Genomic DNA, 20566 nt, shown 5'->3' on the forward strand with positions numbered 1-20566 from the left:
GGATACATATTTAATAGTGGGATTTCTGGATCATATGGTAGTTCTATTTTTAGTTTTTCGAGGAGCCTCTGTGCTGCTACCCATAATGGCTGACTAATTTACATTTCCACCAAGAATGCATATGACTTTTTTTAGATGTCTGCATCCTTGCCAGTAGTTGTTATTTTTTGTCTTTTTGATAATAGCCATTATAACTTGGATGAGATATCTTATTTTGATTTTCATTTGCATTTCCCCAGTGATTAGTGATGTTGAGCATTTATTTGTAATTGTTAGCAATTTGAATGTCATCTTCGGAGAAATGTCTATTTAGATCTTTTGCCTATGTTTAATTTAAATCATTTGTCTTTTTGCTTTTGAGTTATTTGAATTACCTGTCTATTCTGGATATTAATCTCTTATTGGATGAATAGTTTGAAAACATTTTCTCGCATTCTTCCAGTTGTCTCCTCGCTGTGTTGATTGTGTCTTTTCTGTGCAGAAGCTTTTGAGTTTGATATAATCTCATTTGTCTATTTTTTTCCTTTTGTTGCCTGTGCCGTTCAGGTATTAACCATAAAATCTTGGTCGAAATCAACATCCTTAAGCATGTCCCCTATATTTTCATGTAGGACTTTCATAGTTTTGGATCTTACATTTAGGTCTTTCATCTATTTTGAGGTGTTTTTGTGTGTGTATAGTGAGAGACAGGGGTCTAGTTTCATCATTCTGCATATGAATATCGAATTTTCCCAGCACCATTCATTGAAGAAACTGTCCTGTCCCTCATGTATATTCTTGGTACCTTTGTAGAGAATCAGTTATAAACAAATTGAGATATTTCTGGATTCTCTATTCTGTTTCGTTGATCAATATACTTTTTTAATGCCAGTATTATGATGCATTGATTACTATGCTTTGTAGTATATTTTGAAGTCAAGTAGTGTGATGCCTCCAGCTTTGCTTTTTGGCTAAAGAATGCTTTGATATTTGGGATCTTTTGTGACTCCATCCAAATTTTAGAATTATTTTTTCTATTTCTGTGAAGAATGCCATTGGAATTTTTTTAGGGCTTGTACTGAATTTGTAGATCACTTTGGGTAGTATGGTCATTTCAACAATTTTTATTCTTCCAATCTATGAACATGGTATGTCTTTCCTTATTCTGTGGGTATGTCTTCTTCAATTTTATTCATCAGTGGTTTATAGTTTTCTTCACAGAGATCTTTCACCTCTTTGGTTAAATTAATTTCTACACATTTTTTTTTCTAGATTGTAAATGGGATTGCTTTCTTAATTTATTTTTTAGATAGTTTTTTACTGGTTTATAGAAACACTACTGACTTTTGTGTATTGACTTTGTATTCTGAAACTACTAAATTTATCAGTTTTAAAAGTTTTTTGGTGGAATCGTTATGTTTTATAATATATGAGATTATGTCATCTGTAAACAGGGACAATTGGACGTACTTCTTTCCAATTTAGTTGCCTTTTCTTTCCTTCTCTTGCCTAACTGTATTGGCTAAGACTTTCAGTACTATGTTGACCAAGAGAGGTAAAGGTGGCCATTGTTATCTTGCTTCAGTTCTCAGTGGGAAAGCTTTCAACTTCTTTTAGCATGTAGTTGGCTATGGGTTTGTCATACATGGCCTTTATTGTTTTGAGGTACATTACTTCTGTACCTAACTTGTTGAGGGTTTTTATTATGAATATGTTTGTTTTTATCAAATGCTTTGTTTGCATCAACTGAGATGATTATATAATGTTTCTCCTTCATTCTGTTGATGAGAAGTATCATGTTTATGTTGAATGAAACTTACATTCCTAAGACAAGTCCCATTTGATCATGGCATATACTATTTTTGATGTTCTGTTGGATTCAGTTTGCTGTTATTTGGTTGATGATTTTTGCATCTATGTTTATCAGGGTTATTGGCCTGTAGTTTTCTTTCTTTCTTGTGTCCTTGTCTGGTTTTGATACTGGAGTAATGCTGGCCTAATAGAATGAGTTTGGAAGAATCTTCACACCTTTAATTTTTTGGAATAGTTTGAGAATCTGTGTTAGCTCTTTTTAAATGTTTGGTAGAATTTATCAGTGATGTCATCAAATCCTGTTCTTCTTTCTTGGGAGACTTTTTATTACTGCTTGAATTTCAATTCTTATTATTGTTCTGTTCAGGTTTTCTAGTCTTCCTGTTTTAATCTTGGTAGGTTGTATGTTTCTAGGAATTTATCTACTTCCTCTAGGTTTTCTAACTTGTTGGTTTATAGTTGTTCATAGCAGTCTCAAATGATCCTGTGTGTTTCTTTGGTATCAGTTGTAATGTCCCCTTTTTACTTATGGTTTTATTTATTTGGGTTTTCTCTCTTTTTTTCTTAGCTAATAGCTTGGTGATTTTGCTTATCTCTTTTAAAAAACAACTTTTTGTTTAATTGACTTTTATTTTTTAGTTACTACTTTGTTGATTTCTGCTTCAATCTTCATTTATTTCCTTTTACTAATTTTGGATTTTCTTTGTTCTTGCTTTTCTCCTTCCCTGAAATGCATCATTAGATTATTTATTTGAAATCTTTCCACTTTTTGATGTTGGTGTTTCTTGTTATTAACTTTGTAGTTAGTACTGATTTTGCTGCATCTCATAGATTTTGTTATGCTTATTTTTTCTATTTTCATTTGCTTCAAGAAATGTTTAAATTTTCTTCTTAATTTACATTTTAACCTATTGGTCATCCAGGCACATATTCTTAAAATCCAGGTATTTTTACAGTTTCCAAAGTTCCTTTTGTTATTGATTTCTACTTTTATTCCATTGTAATCACAAAAAAATACTTGATATGATTTTGATTATTTTTAATTTGTGGAGACTTGTTTTGTGGTTAGAGTATTGTTTGTTCTGGAGAATGTTCCATGTGCTGATGAGAAGAATGTCCATTCTGTCTTTGTTGGGTGAAAAGTCCTGTAAATACCTGTTGACTTTATTTGGTCTATAATGCAGCATAAGTCCAATACTTTCTTGTTAATTTTCTCTCCACATAATTTTTTTTCCAGTATGATAAGTGGGATATTGAAGCCCCCATCTCTCTCCCCCTTTAGACCTAATAACATTTGTTTCATATATCTGGGTGCTCCAACATCAGGTGCACATATATTTATAATTATTATACCTTATTGCTGAATTGATTCATTCATCAGTATATAGGCCTTCTTTGTTTCATTACAGTTTTTGACAAAGTCTACTTTATCTGGTATAAGTATAGCCTCCTGCTCATTTTTGCTTTGCATTTGTGTGGGATATCTTTTTCATCCCCTCTCTTTCAGTTGGTGTGTGTCTTTACAAGTGAATAATTTTCTTGTAGGCAGCACATAGCTGAGTTTTTTTTAAAATTCAGCCAATTTTTATCTTTAGATAGGAAATTTATTCTGTACATATTCAAGGTTATCATTGATAGATGAGGATTTACTCCTGTAATTTTGTTATTTGTTTCCTAGTTGTTTTTTATAGTTTCTTATGGTTTATCTTTTTGATGTTTTGGTTTTCTGTAATGATAGGATTTTATTCTTTTCTCTTTTTCATTTGTATATCTGCTCTATTAGTGAGTTTTATGCTTTTGTATGTTTTTGTGACAATGGTTATTGTCCTATTGCTTCTGGATGTGGGACTCTCTTTAGTATGCTCTGTAAAGCCAGTCTAGTGTAGACAAATTTTTAAGTTTTTGTCTGGGAAATAATGTCTTTCTTCTTCATTTCTGAAGGATCTTTCTGAGTGTAGTATTTTTAGCTGACAACTTTTTATTTCAGCAATTCGAATATATCATCTCATTCTCTTCTGGCCTGTAATGTTTCTGCTGAGAAATCTGTTGTTAGTCTGATGAGGATTTTCTTATATGTAACTTGATGCTTTTCTCTTGCTGTCTTTAGAATACTTTCTTTGTCTTTTACTTTTACAGTTTGAGTATAATTTTCCTTAGAGAGTACCTTTTTGAGTTGAAACTATTTAGGGAGTTTTGAGCTTCTTGAATCTGGATGTTCATATCCTTCCCAAGACTTGGGAAGTTTTCAGTTATTATTTTATGAAATATTTATTTCTGTGCCTTTCCCGTTTCTTCTGCATAATGCAATGTCCATAATGCAAAAGCTTGATCACTTAATTGTGTCCCATAAGTCCTGTAGGATTTATTCATTCATTTTTTTTTCTTTCATTTCACTGGGTTATTTCACAAGACCTCTTTTCAGGCTCAGAGATTCTTTCTCCTGTATCATCTAGTTTGTTGATGAAGCTCTCAATTATACTTTTTTTTAAAAATTTTATGCATTGACTTCTTCAGCTCCAGTATTTCTCTTTGGTTCTTTTTAGTGATATCTATCTCTTTATTGAATTTCTACTAATATCACAAATTCTTTTCCTGATTTTGTTGAATTATTTATATGCATTCTATTGTTATCTAGGTTTCCTTAAGATAATTATTTTAAATTCATTTTCAGGCAGTTTGTAAATTTCAATTTTTTTTAGGTCACTTACTGGAAAATTATTCTTATTAGTGATGTCATATTCCTTCACTTTTTCATGTTTCTTGTACTCCTGTGTTAATATTGGTGCATCTGATGGAACAGTACCCCAGTTTTATAGAGTGACTTTTGTGGGAAAGGACTTTGATCAGTAGATTTGGCCTCAGGTTTCAGTAGGGTAGGTAGGGTGTGTTGGCTTTGTTCTGGTTGTTTGCAGCAGTGTAGTCTCTGTGCGGTTTCTTTAGCTATTGATAACATCATGTAATGGCTATAACTGCTTCAGTGGCTCAGTCTGCAGAGATTTTTGTAGCTGGTCTGTCTATTGGGCTCTGTTCCTCTGGGCACAGGGTGGTGATCTGGTCCTTGCTCTGTGGAAGTGCAGAATTCATCAACCAGTGGCTCAGATCAAGCACTGCTTCCCTGGAGGCAGTGCAGAGCAGGGCAAGTGCAGGGAAGATCAACTGGTGGCTCAGCTTGGTTACTGCCCCCTGAGGTTGGTGCACAGGCCTGGTCCACTCTGAGAGAAAGTGAGCAGCTTGTCAACCTGCAGCTGGATTTGAGCACTGTTTCCCTGGGTGCAGGGTACTGGGGGAGGGAGGATGGTTCTGTGCTCCATTAAGCACAGAGCTGATCAGGCTGTGGTTTGGCTTAGGCAAGTGCTTCCCTGGAAAGGGTGCCCGTCTGGTCTGCATTCCAGTGAACTGAGGATATGATCAGCTGGTGGCTTTGCTTGGACACTGCTCCCCTGGGGGTAGGGCACCAAGGCAGCAGCTATTCCATGAGTCTAGTCTCTAAGTGACCAGGATCATTGTGCTGCATCCCTTGGAATGAGGAATATAGGGCACCTCCTAGGTTTCTCTCAAGGCTTAGGGAGCTGTAGCAGCTGAGCTTGGGAATGCTGAGCTATCAGCTGTGGACATGATGTAATGGGGGCAGAGCCTCAAGTTCAGAAAGATACAGTGGCTTCTGGTCTTCAGAGCAGGACTCATTCTAGCTGTTGTTGCAGTTTTGAAATGATGCCTTATGGCAGCTCCTTGGGTTATTGCAGGGCAGTGAGCACAATGTGGGCTCCTTCTCTAAAACAATGCAGCAAGGAGAGCTTCTGGCAGCAACCTAAAACAGACTTAGGGCGATAAGAAGTACAGGATTCTCCAGGATCAGAGATTGCAAGGATTCACAGCATTAATGGGGGCTCCTGGGGACTCCTGATTATCTTCTCCCCACACAGTGAAGTCGTTCCCGGCTCCAAGCTGACTGGGGAGATGAGGTGGGAGCAGGGTGGTGCTTTGCTCCTTTCTCCAAGCAGCCATCCTGAATCTTCATGTTCCACAATGTCTCTGCCATTCTCCTACTGCACTCCAGCATTCTCCCACCGATATTTTAATCAAGATATAGCTGTTTATTAGCTATTTTGGTACTATTTTGTTGGGAGAACAAATGCCAGACACCTCTAGTCAGCCAACTTGCTGATGTTATCATCCCAGTCTTTTAGTTTAAATTCTTGAACATGTTTCTAAAAGTTATTTTATAGTCCTTATCTGTTGATTGCCATATCTGCATTGTCTTTCTACTAATTGCCTATTTTCTTCATTATGTGTCACATTGTCCTACTTCTTCATATATCTAGTCATTTTAATTATATGATAAACATTTTAAACGGTTTATTTTAGGAGGTCTTGATTAATTGCCCTCTAAATGATATTTATTTGTTTGTTTCCTGCAAACCAGACAAATTACTTGTGGGTCATTTTAATCTTGTCAGGCTTGGCTTCTTTTCTTATTATTTGTGGTCTCTAAGTTTTGACCTTAGTCACAGGGCATGGCTCTAAGTTTAGGTCATAGTTGTTATTCTTAAGGCATGGCCTTTTTGAGGATCTCAATTGAGTACTTGAGCTTCACTGCAAAGTTTCCAAGCACTCTGAACTGCATAATCATTTTCATTTTATCTATTGTTAGTTATCGGCTATACAGTTCTATGACCAAGCCTTGTTATTCATATAATCTTGACAAAGAACTTGCACAACCCAGTCCTTTGTAAAAAACTTGTGGGCTGGGCGCGGTGGCTCACACCTGTAATCCCAGCACTTTGGGAGACTGAGGGGAGGGGGAATCACGAGGTCAGGAGTTTGAGACCAGCGTGGCCAACATGGTGAAACCGCATCTCTACTAAAGATACAAAAAATTACCTGGGCGTGGTGGTGCATGCTTGTAATCCCAGCTACTCAGGAGGCTGAGGCGGGAGAATGGCTTGAACCTGGGAGGCAGAGTTTGCAGTGAGCTGAGATTGTGCCTTTGCACTCCAGCCTGGGCGACAGAGCACAACTCCATCTCAAAAAAACAAAATAAAACAAAACCAAAAAAAAAAACAACTTGCGAGATGCAGACTTCTAGGCACCCTCTTTTTTGCTTCTACCTCTTATTGACAATCTTTACCACAATTTTAAGCCTCCTAAGAAATCCATGCATCAGTATTTGCCTCCTCAGCTCAGCCCCTCTACTGTGCTTTGTTTGAGTTTCACTTCTTTATACTTTGAGGCAGAAAGTCATCTGGCCAAAAAAAAAAAAAGAAAAGAAAAAAGAAAAAAGAAATATTTCAAGGAAAACAGGAATCTGATCTACTAAGTTTTCTAATTTTCTTTGTCTTAAGAATCACCTCCCCACCTTGCTTGTTTTCTTGTGCCTGGAAACACTTGTCTCATGTATTTTGTTCAGTTTCATGTTTGCTTAGGGCAAGAGGGTAAGTTTAATTTCATTTTAAACTTCAATTTTGTAGTATTTTAATGTATTTAAATTCATTATATATAATTGGAGCTCAAGAATTACTGACATCTTTGTTAATGCAGCATTTTATTAAATCTTCTCGCTGTGTAGTTTGTTAATAGTATGTGGCATTATAATAAACGCAGAATTTAGTACTAGAAGATTTGTATTCTTGGAATTATCTGTAAATTTGTACTTTTTTTAAAGTTAGAGTTCAGTCAGGGAGACAAATGTCACTCTGTGTATTTAAGTATTTATTAAGTAAATACACTCTGAGTATTTAATCATATAAAATTATATGATTACTGTTAGGCAGGAATCTAGACCCAATATGGCGGTATCACCCGGCATGGCAGGCCCTTTGTTAGGACTTTCCGCCCTTCACTTCATGCTAAGACTCTCAGTGCGCGAAAAAGCCCGCACCCGCCAAAAAACCCCCGCTCTGCGCAAGCTCCTGGACACCTCATTCCTCAGAAATCGAAACCTAACTCAGGGAAACCGAAACCAACAAACACCGCCTACCTCACCGTATAAAAGGCCCCCAATACCCGCCCCGAGAGCGACTTCCTCAGCCCTCCTCCTAGGGGACCGGTGAACCTCCCCGGCGAGCCCAATAAAGGCTACCTCTGTTCTCATCTGCCTCATGTCTACTTGCTGGACTCCCCATTACATTATAATTACATTATAATTGAAAGAGCTAGGGGTGTTAAGGTTGGACAAGTCTATCTTAGTCTGCCACACTGATGTCAGCGATTCTCAAGGAGCTCAACTGAGAGTTGCTTCAAATATCGTGTCTTCCCACTCATCTACCAGCAACCATCCCTGAAAAACAATGACCTCTTCTGATTTTACTTTTTGCAAATCTTATGTCTCTTGATAGGCTCTAACCTGGAACCATATGGAGAAAGAAATTCCACAGAATGTAGTTCTTAGCTTCCCCCTTAGGCTGTACAGAGAAAATTCTAGAAGAAGGTAATATTAATGCTGATTTGATTTCAACAGTGCAGCAAAGTATGGTTTGCCTCAACATCTCAAATATATGAACTCTTCTAAAATGTGGAAAAATTGGAAATTACTTTGTGAGCAGAAAATTTTGAAGGTATTTCAGTTATTTAAATATTTTATTTTATATTTTAGTTTTATTGAGGTATATTCCTAATAAACCTTCCCTGAGTGAACATTAGTGCACAAATATCATTTGAATAGGTTCGAAAATGTCCGAATCATTCTGCACGTAGAAAAAGAAATAATATTTTCAATTAATTATTAGAATAACTATGATAGTCTTAAGGCACTTAAAATTTAAAATTAAACTCTCCATAAATCCATAGCTCTGAATACTAATCTAAAATGTTTCTAGCTTTACTTACATGTGTGAAAATGCCCTGTTTGTGTAGCACTCTAAATTAATTTTAAGGAATCAACTGAATAAAAAGTGAGTACATAAAAGGCAGAGAAAGATAAAAATATTGGTCTCCGATTTGACATATATCTTCCTCTGAAGACACTAAAAATTCAATTATCATTAAAGTGTAAGTGCGTATCTCTGTCACTTGACCAGGATTATCACCTCTGCCCTTTGAACCTTGAGGACTTTGTGGAAGGTCATCCTATCCTTTGAATATTTAATTGCCATGGGGATGTATATCAGTTATACTCATTCCAAGCATATCAAAGGTAATCTTATGTGAAAATGGCCCTCTAATATTTTAAGTCACTGTGGTATTTGTTTACTGTGGGTACTCTTGGAATACCATGGAGAAAAAGAACTTGAAAGTGCAGTGGAAAGAAAGAGAGGGTAACTCATGCATAGGGAGTGATAAATCTCCCTATAATGGTCTGGGCTCTATGACCACACTTTCTATCATGTAATTTCCCTATCAACTATTTTCTATTTATTACTCTGAACCCTGCAGTTTGATGTTGTAACTTCTGCTCCTCCATTTTATCTTAATATTTCCTTGATTTGGACATTCATCTATTTAACAAATATTTATTGACTGTCTGCCATGAACCAGTGCTTGCTCTAGGTTGTGGTATATAGAACAGTGCACAAAATACTCAGAACTCTCTCACTTCACAGGGATTATATTATGGTAACTAGAGTCAGGAAATGAAAAAAAATTGACTGTGTTAGGTAGTAATAAACGATAGAGAATAAAATAATTCAGGGAAGAGGTATGGATAGTACTGGTGTTTGTGTGTGTGTGTGTGCGCGCGCGCGCATGCGTGCATGCATGTTTTGGGGATGGTGATGTCAATATTAAATAGTGTAGAGAAGGCTTTAGATGAAATAGTTACGTTTAAGAGACTCGTAGAAGTTGATCACTCTGACATTTCTCCAAGTCTTCTTCATTTCCTTTTTCTGTCCTACATTCCTTTTAAAATCTATTTCTACTTCATACTTATCACTGTCTAGAATAATCTCTCTCATATATATGAGTGTTTGTGTCCATGTGCGTTGTGTGTGTGTGTGCATGTGTGTGTGTATAACCTTGTTTTCTAACCCCATTAGAACATAAGCTCCATGAAGAGATTTCTGAATGTTTTGTTCAGTATTGTATCCCCAGATCCTAAAAAGTTGTTATGTCATAAAGAAGTGATAAATAAACATAATTAAATGAGAGGTTGAATGAATGGACGAAAAAGAACATTTAAGGGAGAGTAAACAGCACATGCAAAGGCCATGATGTGAGAGTGTATCTGGTGAATTAAATGAACAATCAAAAAACAGTGTAGCTGGAGTGGAATGAGATGAGAAACAACAGTAGAAGATGAAAGTAGAAAGGTAATGGAGTAGGGCATGGGTGACAACTAATATAGGGCCCTTAGGTCACTGTAATGACTTTGACTCCTACTTTGAGTGCGATGGAAAGCTAATTTGATGGATCATATTAGTGGCAAGACCTCACTTTTGTTTTTGCAGGGTGACTCTGACCATTGTGTTGAGATTTGATTGAAAAGCCAAGAATGGAAGCAGAGGGACCAGTTTGGAATTTATTGTAAAAATGGCCTTCCCAGTATTTATTATTGTCCAATCTCTGTAAGTGTAACTGCCTTATTGTCTAGAGTGCTGTTTTTTCTCTTAAGTTCACAGCATGGAGAAATAAAAGCAAGTATAAAGTGTCATAATAAATAAATTAGATTGGAGAAAGATCCTGAAAATTATGAGTTAACTTAAATCATGTACATGGAAGCAAACAATGTATATATACCCTTAATAAGCCAAGGTTTTACGATTTCAGTTACTGTAAATGAGAATAAAAGAAACACTTTAAATAGTGTAAAAATCTTCTGGCATAGAAGCTTTTAAATATACACCTTTGAATATAGGAAAAAAAGTGCATTCATTTATGTTTAAATGACAGCATAGTGTTTTCTAATCCTGACACAAAATAAATTCTCTGGACAGTTAAACTTAAAATGAGGCTCTAACATGTAGTCAAGACATTTCTTACTATAAATAAAATCATTTAGTCATAGAACTACACTAGAAAATTAGTTTACTCATAATTCTGGCAAATAATTTTTATCTTAAATCCCCATTTAAATGAAATAAATTACAAGTAGTCAAAGCTTGACTGTGACTGCAATGAGGATGCCAACAATCAATTCTATGTCAATAGGGTTGAAGAGCCTTAACACTCTATGATAATAGGTTTGATAAAAGGGCTTTAGAAAAACTCTGTATATCAGAGACATAATATTTCTTTCTCTGGTACATATACACACACACACACACATGCACACACAGAGTCACACTCACCAATCCCCAAAGATCACTGACAATATTCTAAAAGATATGAAATAGTGAACTCTATTCGTTCATCTTATATTTATATATCTATTTGTATTTATTTGAAGGTATTGTATTTGTATACTTCTAAAATATTTTGCTAATAATATGCAAAACTTGGTGGTATACCACATGTATTTGGCTGTTCCCATATTGCTATAAAGAAATATCTGAGACTGTGCTGGGCAACAGGGACCTGGGCCTGGCCCACAAAACCATTCTTTCCCCCTAGGCCTCTGGCCTGTGATGGGAGGGACTTCCTTGAAGACCTCTGAAATGTCTTCAAAGCCTTTTTCCCCACTGTCTTGGCTATTAGCATTTGGCTTTTTAGTTATGCAAATCTCTCTATCAAGTGGTTGCTCCTCAGCCCACTTGGATTCTTCCCCTGAAAAATGGGCTCTTCTTATCTACCAAGTGGCCATGTTACAAAGTATCAAAACTTTCACACTCTGCTTTTCCTTTAAATGTAAATTCCAACTTTAAGTCATTTCTTTGCTTGTGCATCTGAGTAAAAGCTGTTGGAAGCAGCTATACCACTTCTTGAACATTTTGCCACTTAGAATATCCTCTGCCAGACACATTAGGTTGTGAGTCTGAAGTTCAAACTTCCACAGATTCCCTAGGGCCTGGACACAATACAGCCAAGTTTTTTGCTAAGGCATAACAAGGATGACCTTTGCTCTAGTTTCCAAAACAATTTCTTATTTCCATTTGATACCTTGTCAGTCTGGACTTCACTGTCCATACCACTATCAGTATTTTGGTCACAATCATTTAGCCAGTATGTAAGAAATTCCAAATTTTATCTCATCTTCCTGGCTTCTTCTGAGCCCTCAAAACTCTTCCAACCTCTGTCTGCTACCCAGTTCCAAAGTTGCTTTCACATTTTTAAGTGCCTTTATAGCAACACCCCAGTCCTTGATACCAATTTTCTGTGTTATGCCATTCTTGCATTGCTATATAGAAAAACCTGAAACTGGGTTATTTATAAAAAAAAAAAAAAAAAAGGTTTAACTGGCTCATGATTCTGCAGGCCGTGCAGAAAATATGGCACTGAGCATCTCTTTGGCTTGTTGTGAGGCCTCAGGAAGCTTATAATTATGGTGGAAGGCAACGTGGGAGCCAGCATATCACATAGTAAGAGCAGAAATAATTTGGTGTCGGGGGAGGTGCCACACAGTTTTCAACAACTAGGCCTCATGAGAACTTACTACTGCAAAGACAGCACCAAGGGAATGGTGCTAGACTATTCATGAGAAATCTGCCCCATGATCTAATTACCTCCCACCAGACCCCACCTGCAACGTGGGGAGTACAATTCAGAATGCAATTTAGAGGGGACAACATCCATACTATACAACCATACCTACAGCTTCTGTCTGTTGGCTTGAACATGAGACTTTATTAAGCAAGTTTTGTGAAATTAATTTGGATCTGCTTTTGCAATGGACCATACACTTATACACTTCTCATTTCTAGGCTTAATAATTTTTTTACAAAACCACATTTTTTCACAAGAAAGAAGATGAAAATTGTTTGCTTTATAGCATATGTAAATTATCATAGTTTGGATTATTTCCATTCCTTAGCCATTGGTTTAGAAATAGTGACACCATTCTTGATTTAAATAAATGAAACTCCTAGGGTGAGATTTCATTGTCATTAAATAGTTAAAGGAAGATTTTTAGGTGGAAGACTTTGTTAGTTTGCTTATACTTTGATATACAATTTGTAAGGGCTGCTGTAATAAAGTACCACAAATTGGATAACTTAAACTATAAAATTTATTGTATCACAGTTCTGCAGGCTGGAAGTCTGAAATAAAGGTGTCAATAGGTGTGGTTCCTTCTGAGAGCTATGTGCAGAAATCTGTTCCAAGAATCTCTTTTGCACCACTCCCCCACTTTATGGTGGTTTGCTGGCAATCTCTGGCATTATTTGGCTTGTAAAAGTACCCTCATCTCTGTACTCATCTTCACATGGCATTCTCCCTATAGGATGTCTGTCTCTGGGACCACATTACCCCCTTTTATAAAGACATTAGTCATATTGGATTAGCACCTACCCTAATGAGCACTAAACATTTTCAGTAGAATTGTTAACTTAGCAAATTGTTTACTTACAGATGTTAAGTTCTCTCACGTTTCTTGTAAAACTCAATGCTTCTTTTGTGGCAGGTTGAATTTCAATTATGTGCTCAGCTCTTCAGTCAGTTCTAACACTTTAAACGCTTCGACATTCCTTATATTCAGCAACTCAGTTTTTAAGGGGGCATTGCTATGGTAGTTGGCTATTTTCTTTGTATAAACATATACAATAAGCATATGTGTATATTTAATATTTGGAGGCACATCTAGGAATGGCTTGAGGTACATCACTGAACCCCTGCTATAGCATTCATGGGTGAATGTATAGGTTTCAGAAAGATGCCTGCAAATGCATATGTCCAAGGTACAGAATCCCAAACACAGGATTCCGTCCTTCCTTCCCTCTTTTTTTTTTTTTTTTTTTTTTTGAGGCGGAGTCTCGCTCTGTCGCCCGGACTGGAGTGCAGTGGCCAGATCTCAGCTCACTGCAAGCTCGCCTCCCGGGTTTACGCCATTCTCCTGCCTCAGCCTCCCGAGTAGCTGGGACTACAGGCGCCCGCCACCTCGCCCGGCTAGTTTTTGTATTTTTAGTAGAGACGGGGTTTCACCGTGTTAGCCAGGATGGTCTCGATCTCCTGACCTCGTGATCCGCCCGTCTCGGCCTCCCAAAGTGCTGGGATTACAGGCTTGAGCCACCGCGCCCGGCCCCTTCCCTCTTTTTTGAGTTGAGAATTAAAACTGACCGCACACTCCAAGGGAAAGACAGGCTATTCTGGAGCCATGGTAACAAATAGCTACCAGAAACAGTTTAAATCCATTTAGTTAATCACTACCAATTCTTCTCAGTGAATACACTTCTTAAAGTCAACAAATCATTAATAGTCCCATGCTTCGGAAAGCCAGGCAATCAGGAACAGACTTACTTCAATAAACATGGCAGCCAATTAACAAGTATCTCAACCCGACAACTATGCTTCCATATAGGGTAAAAGCCCACTTAAGCCTCAGGAATTTTAAACATTTCTGTACTTTGTGTTTCCCCAAACGCTGAAGAAGATCAGCAGTCCTCTCTTCTCAAAGAACATTGTGCCTGAGGGGTCTAGCTCTGTCGCAATATGCTAAGTAACTAATTGAGCTTTGTCTTTTTGTTAAATATTAAGTAATATTTTCACCGTTCTTTAACAGATTGAACTGAACTGTCAGTCAATAAATGGTAGTTAATGTTATAATTGAGGTAATGCAAAGGATCAGATTGTCAAGTTGTACTCAACAGAAATCAAAGATATTACCCAATGGTAACTTTACTGACAATTGCAAGGATACAAGTAATCCTGAGGTACAGATAAAGAAGGGAGAGATCCTGACTGTCAATACAGATTTCTAGTCCCGCTTAGTATGTGATATCTCTAAGTAATACACATGGGATACATTATTTACACAGAAGAGAGCCTTTTCTATAATGAAACATTTCCATTGTATACACAGATAGTTACTTTGCACATAAAATATTTTCCAGGAAACCATTATCCATACATGTGAGATTTGTTGACTATAAAGAATCCTAGACAACCGAGCATTCACAAATAAGAACCTTTCCTCTAGCAAGTAAAAATTCCTCTGTGGGCATATCCTCCTACTACAATGTCACCAATCACCAGGAAAAAAAAAAAAAAAAGGATTGTAGACCTGCAGCTCAATCCTTTTCTTGAAAATTATTATTGAGTATTAATAACATTTTAGAATAATAAAATGGTAAAATGAAACATTTTCTTTTAAAAGTAGATTTGTTTTAGCCCTTCTTATTAAAATTAGTATTTAGAGATAACTTTCCTAAAATAAAAGCAGACATAATGGGGCACTGAGACATCCTCTGATTCCCCTGACAGTATTTCAACCAAAATGGGAGATAGAGTCTGTTGATAATATTATAGCACTAAACACCCTAAAACTTAAGCTAAATAGTGAATATGTCACGTTTTTAAAATATTCTTCAATATACTATTTAGAAGAAAAATCAGTTAAACCTGATTCTTTACCTTTAATCAAAACTCACCATTGCCTGATCTCGTAAGGACACATTACATTGTGTCCTATACCTGATCATGGAGGTACCCAGATTTATCTGAATTAGGTCACCCAAGACCAGAGAATGAATAAACATGGATTCCCACATCACAGACGCCAAGTGTGGTAGCTTTTTTCAAGATGGCTGCTAACAATTTCTTCTCTTTAAGCACATTCTGCTTCTTACATCTGTAAGAGGTCTAATTTTCACTTCCTCTCATGAATCTGGGATGGGACTTCTGATACTAAGTCATAAGAAGCCTTATTATAGTTTCTCCCTGATCCTCTTGGAATTTTTGCTTTTGAGTAGCTCCCTCTGGAAGCCCAGATTGATATCATGGTGTGAGAAGTCCAAATCACATGGATAGTCCAAGTGCAGGTGCTCTAGGTGACAGCCTGTTATTAGTCTGCTCAGAATTGCATAACAAAATACCATAGACTAGTTGGCTTAAATAAAATAAATTACTTTTCTTATAGTTCTGGAGGTTGGAAATCTGAGATCAAAGTGCCTGTATGGTTGGGTTCTGTTGAAAGCTCTCTTCCGGGCTTGCAAAGGCCACCTCTCACTGTGTCTTAACATTGCAGGGAGAGAGAGAAAGGAAAGAGAGAGAGAAAAGAGAGAGAGAGAGGAAAGAGAGAGGGAGAGTGTTAGATATGAGTACTAAATTTCTTTTCAAAGAATCGATAGGTCAGTATGTTCAATTGTTTGCCTTCTACTTTTAAACTTAACTTCCTCATAAAGCAACCTTTTTTGATTACTTGCTCCACCCCGACTCATTTCTATCATCTACTCCACCCTGACTCATTCCTGTTACCTGATGCACCCTCATTCATTCTGATTACCTGCTTCCTGCTCCACCCTGACTCATTCTCCACCCTGCATAAGCATTTTTCCCGCCAAACCACTCACCCTGTCACTCTCTTTAAATTAGCCAATCGTAATTAGTTTAGCCTGTGTGGTCTAACCCTAGCCAACAGAGGAAGGACACAGCAGCAGGGCCCACATATGTCAAGGATAAGAACCCCTTCACCTCCCTTGTCCAAGTGTGCATTCACCATTGCTCCATCTGTAAGGGCGCACCCTTGTTTTTTTTTTTTTTTTTTTTTTTTTTTTTTTTTTTTTTTTTTTTGGAGTCTCGCTGTGTCCCCCAGGCTGGAGTGTAGTGGCACAATCTCGGCTCACTGCAAGCTCCGCCTCCCGGGTTCAGGCCATTCTCCTGCCTCAGCCTCTGGAGGAGCTGGTACTACAAGCGCCTGCCACCACGTCCGGCTAATTTTTTGTATTTTTGGTAGAGACGGGGTTTCACCGTATTAGCCAGGATGGTCTCGATCTCCTGACCATGTGATTCGCCCGTCTTGGCCTCCCAAAGTGCTGAGATTATAGGCATGAGCCACCGAGAGTGCACCCTTCTATAGAAGTACCTTGGCTTGCTGAGAATTAAAAAGAAAATTTTATGTTTGAGTGCTATCTATTTTGCAGCACTGAAACTTTATTTATGATAGAGAGAGAAAGAAAGAGAGCACTCAGGTGTCACTTCTGGGGGTACTGATCCCATACTACCCAGGGCCCCACCCTCATGAAATCATCTGAGTATAATGATCTCCCAAAGCCTCCATCTCCAAATACCATCGTGTTGGTGGTTAGGGCTTCCCTACATGTATTCTGGGGGATACAAACATTCAATCCATAACACAGTCCTCAGTGAGTTTCCATCTCACAGACAGCATTGACTTCCATTATGGGAATAGGCAATCTTTAACATTGAGCCCAGTCAGATTTCAGATGACTGTAGCTCCAGCAAGCATTTAACCATAACTGCATAATAAATTCCAAGCTAGAACCACTCAACCAACTGGAGTCAATATACAGCACTAGGACTAATAATAAGTTGCTTTATTATACCAAGTCTTGAGCTGGTTTATTAGGCAACAAAAGCTAATCTGAATAGAAATTAGCACCAGAAGTTGAAGTGTTACCATAACAAAAACTATAACCTGGTATTGTTTTGGGGCCAGTAGGAGAGTGACTTAAGGAGACTTATAGAAATGATGACAGTGAGATTTTGTAACTGAAGTCTGGAGAAAACAGGATGTCCATTATGTAGTGGCCTGAAAGTTTGGCAAAACTATTGACTGCAGTAATGTTGAAAAAACAAAACATACCTAATAAAATGCTATAATTGGTTAAGAAAATTGCTAAGCATAAGGTTGAAAATGTCAATTTTTTTTAAAGCCACCTATGATAAGTGATGGATATAGAGAAATAATAAAAAAGGAACTACTTATCAATCAAGCAGAATTTAGAGAAATATAAAGTTGCTACTTGCTAGGTTCAAAAAAATCTATTATCCCCAAAATATCAAAAGAATATAATTAAAAAGACACAAACTGAGAAATGACCCTATTCTTTATTTCTCTTATCCTATATTATTTTCATGATTCATCTTTTCAATCCATGATTTCTACTACTTTAAACTTCTAAGCACTTTTGTCAAACAAAACTGCCTTTATTTTTATCATCTCTGCCCTGTGGCATTTTTCAATAGAATGGAAGGTATATTTTGAAAACATTATTAGAAATGTAATGTGCAAACTAATTAGGGGTAAGGATTAGTGAACATTTCTGGGTTGTCCAACCCCTACACATTCCAAAGAAAGTTTTGACCCTTGACCAGCTCCTGGGAAATAACTTCTAAGCCCTTGGAATATCTGGCTTGATAAGGATGTCTTTGTGACTTGGTCCATCCTTGCACTGCTAAAAGAAAAATACCTGAGACTGGGTAATTTACAAAGCATAAAGATTTAATTAGCTCACGGTTCTGCAGGCTATATAGAAAGCATGGCTAGAGGGTCCTCAGGGAGCTTTTACTCATGTCAGAAGGCAAAGCCAGAGCAGGCATCTTCACATGGAGCAGGAGAAAGAGAGAGAGGGGGATGTGCTACACACTTTTAAGTGATCAGATCCCATGAGAACTCTATCACAAGAACAGTACCAAAAGGGGGAAACTCATTTCCATGATTAAATCACCTCCCACCAGGCCCCATCTCCAACACTAGGGATTACCACTTGACATGAGATTTGAGTGTGGATACAGACTCAAACCATACCAGTGTGTTACCGACAGCCTTGGGCCATGCCAGATAGTTTATGCTAACAATGTGCTTTTTGGCAGGGAGTTTTTGGCCATATGATAGTTTGACTTCTGGAGGAGCTGGAGACTGAATAAGGCCAGCCACAGATGACCTAAATTTGATTACCTCCTGGTGACTTAAATTTGTTACTTTATAGTGGTTAAAAAGCCACCAAAATTTTCTGGCCTCAGTTTCATTATTTATACAATGGGATAATGATAGATCCTCTACCTAGGACATAAAGTTGTCACAAAAGCCAAAAGATAATGGTAAAAGTACACTGCAAGTTATATGGTTTCCAAATCCTATAACCACTGCTACCACCACCAGTCTTACAACCACTATATATTATTTCTGTACAACTCTATTATTACTGTAAAACTGTAAAACTGAGGTCAAAAAGGCCAAGGGATTGAGACAGTCTTGCTTTAGCTAAAATCACATTAAAAAGTAATCTTCAGCCTTTTTTCCTCAGAATGATGTTAGGAAAATAATATTAATTAAAGAAGCTATTAGCATTAGCCATATTCTTTTTTTTTTTTTTTTTTTTTTGAGACGGAGTCTCGCTCTGTCGCCCGGCTGAAGTGCAGTGGCCAGATCTCAGCTCACTGCAAGCTCCGCCTCCCGGGTTTATGCCATTCTCCTGCCTCAGCCTCCGAGTAGCTGGGACTACAGGCGCCCGCCACCTCGCCCGGCTAGTTTTTTGTATTTTTAGTAGAGACGGGGTTTCACCATGTTAGCCAGGATGGTCTCGATCTCCTGACCTCGTGATCCACCCGTCTTGGCCTCCCAAAGTGCTGGGATTACAGGCTTGAGCCACCGCGCCCGGCCGCATTAGCCATATTCTTAAACAAAATATATAGCCACCATTTTTTCTTTTTTGAGAGGGAGACATATCTTCTACTAGAAGGTGCTGAATATAGTTTGTTTGTTTTATATTAACCACAATACATACTGAAAACACGAATAAAATTTTCTCCTTAGGGCCAAATTCTTCTTTCTTGAGCAAGAGAGAAAACCTAAAGACAAAGGTCCATTATTGCCCATTTGTTGTAGGTTGTCAAAAAAAAAAAAAAGAAAAAAAAAGAGAGGCATTATAAACAACTGGAATTATTCAAGGAATCATGGAAAATAGGGACTGTCTAAATGAAAAAAAAATTCACCTCATTGCTCCTTACACTTCATTTGAGGATTTTATGCACTGTTAATTTATTCATTGAGTTCTCATTCTAAATGCTCCAGTGGAATCAAGACTGCTTTTCTCAAGGGGCAGGGAAAATGCCATAGGGTTTTCAAATCACAATTCATGTTAATAATTCTAAGAGCAAAGGCTTCTCTGCTGAAACAGAAAGATTAACTCTGCATGTATTCCTGTCCCACACCTTTTAATTTTTTTTTTTTTTGGCATTAACACAAAATGTGTTTTGTTGACTCATGGTGTGCCATATTAGTTAAATTAAACATCAAACATCTGTCTAACTTTAAGATTCTAACGTGAGTATGTTGGCAGTCTCAGTAAAACTGGAGCTGTTAAAGGCCTTCAATCAGTCAAAAGGATAGAGCTGCAGTAATGGCAAACTCAGCAAGCAATTACATCAAAGGATTTAAAATCTATTTCAGTAATGCCTTCTGGATAATGACATTGATCTCAGCACTCCCCTTGCAGATTTCCTGGTATTGCAAAGCAGGATTCTGCATAGTTTCACATTTAGAAAAACACCATTCACCATTTCTTTTTATGTGAACATAGTTCAATTCTCTTGAATACACCTACACAGCTATTTTTACAAAGCTAATAGACTTTTATTCATAAAGCCAAAATTCATGCTATGTACACAATCCTTTCTTTGTTCTTTTCTGTCACACCAATTTTGCCAAAGTGGTCGAAGTAATGAGAAGATTATGCTACCTTTTACACTCATACCTTAACACAAGCAGTATAAACAGATCAATCAATCAATTAATCAATCAATCAATGTTTTGCTCTTTCTCTTTGTATTTTAGTCTTCACTCAGTTTGCTTATCTTTAGGGGTTGATATGCATAAATGAAATTATTGTAGATGAGAATGTTTTACATTAAATGGATTTTTGTAAACCTAAACCCTCCCTCCCTTCTTTCCTTCTTCTGTTTTTTTGCAGAATTGGGGGTTGAGGTGTCGGGGGACATATTGGTTTAGGGACATTTGTGAACTATCCGGAGATCATTTGAGTGGGTTTTAATGCTGGCTAAGTAGTTTTTA

Source organism: Trachypithecus francoisi, unplaced genomic scaffold (assembly GCF_009764315.1).
Source record: "Trachypithecus francoisi isolate TF-2019V2 unplaced genomic scaffold, Tfra_2.0 Lachesis_group1, whole genome shotgun sequence".
Lineage (NCBI taxonomy): Eukaryota > Metazoa > Chordata > Mammalia > Primates > Cercopithecidae > Trachypithecus > Trachypithecus francoisi.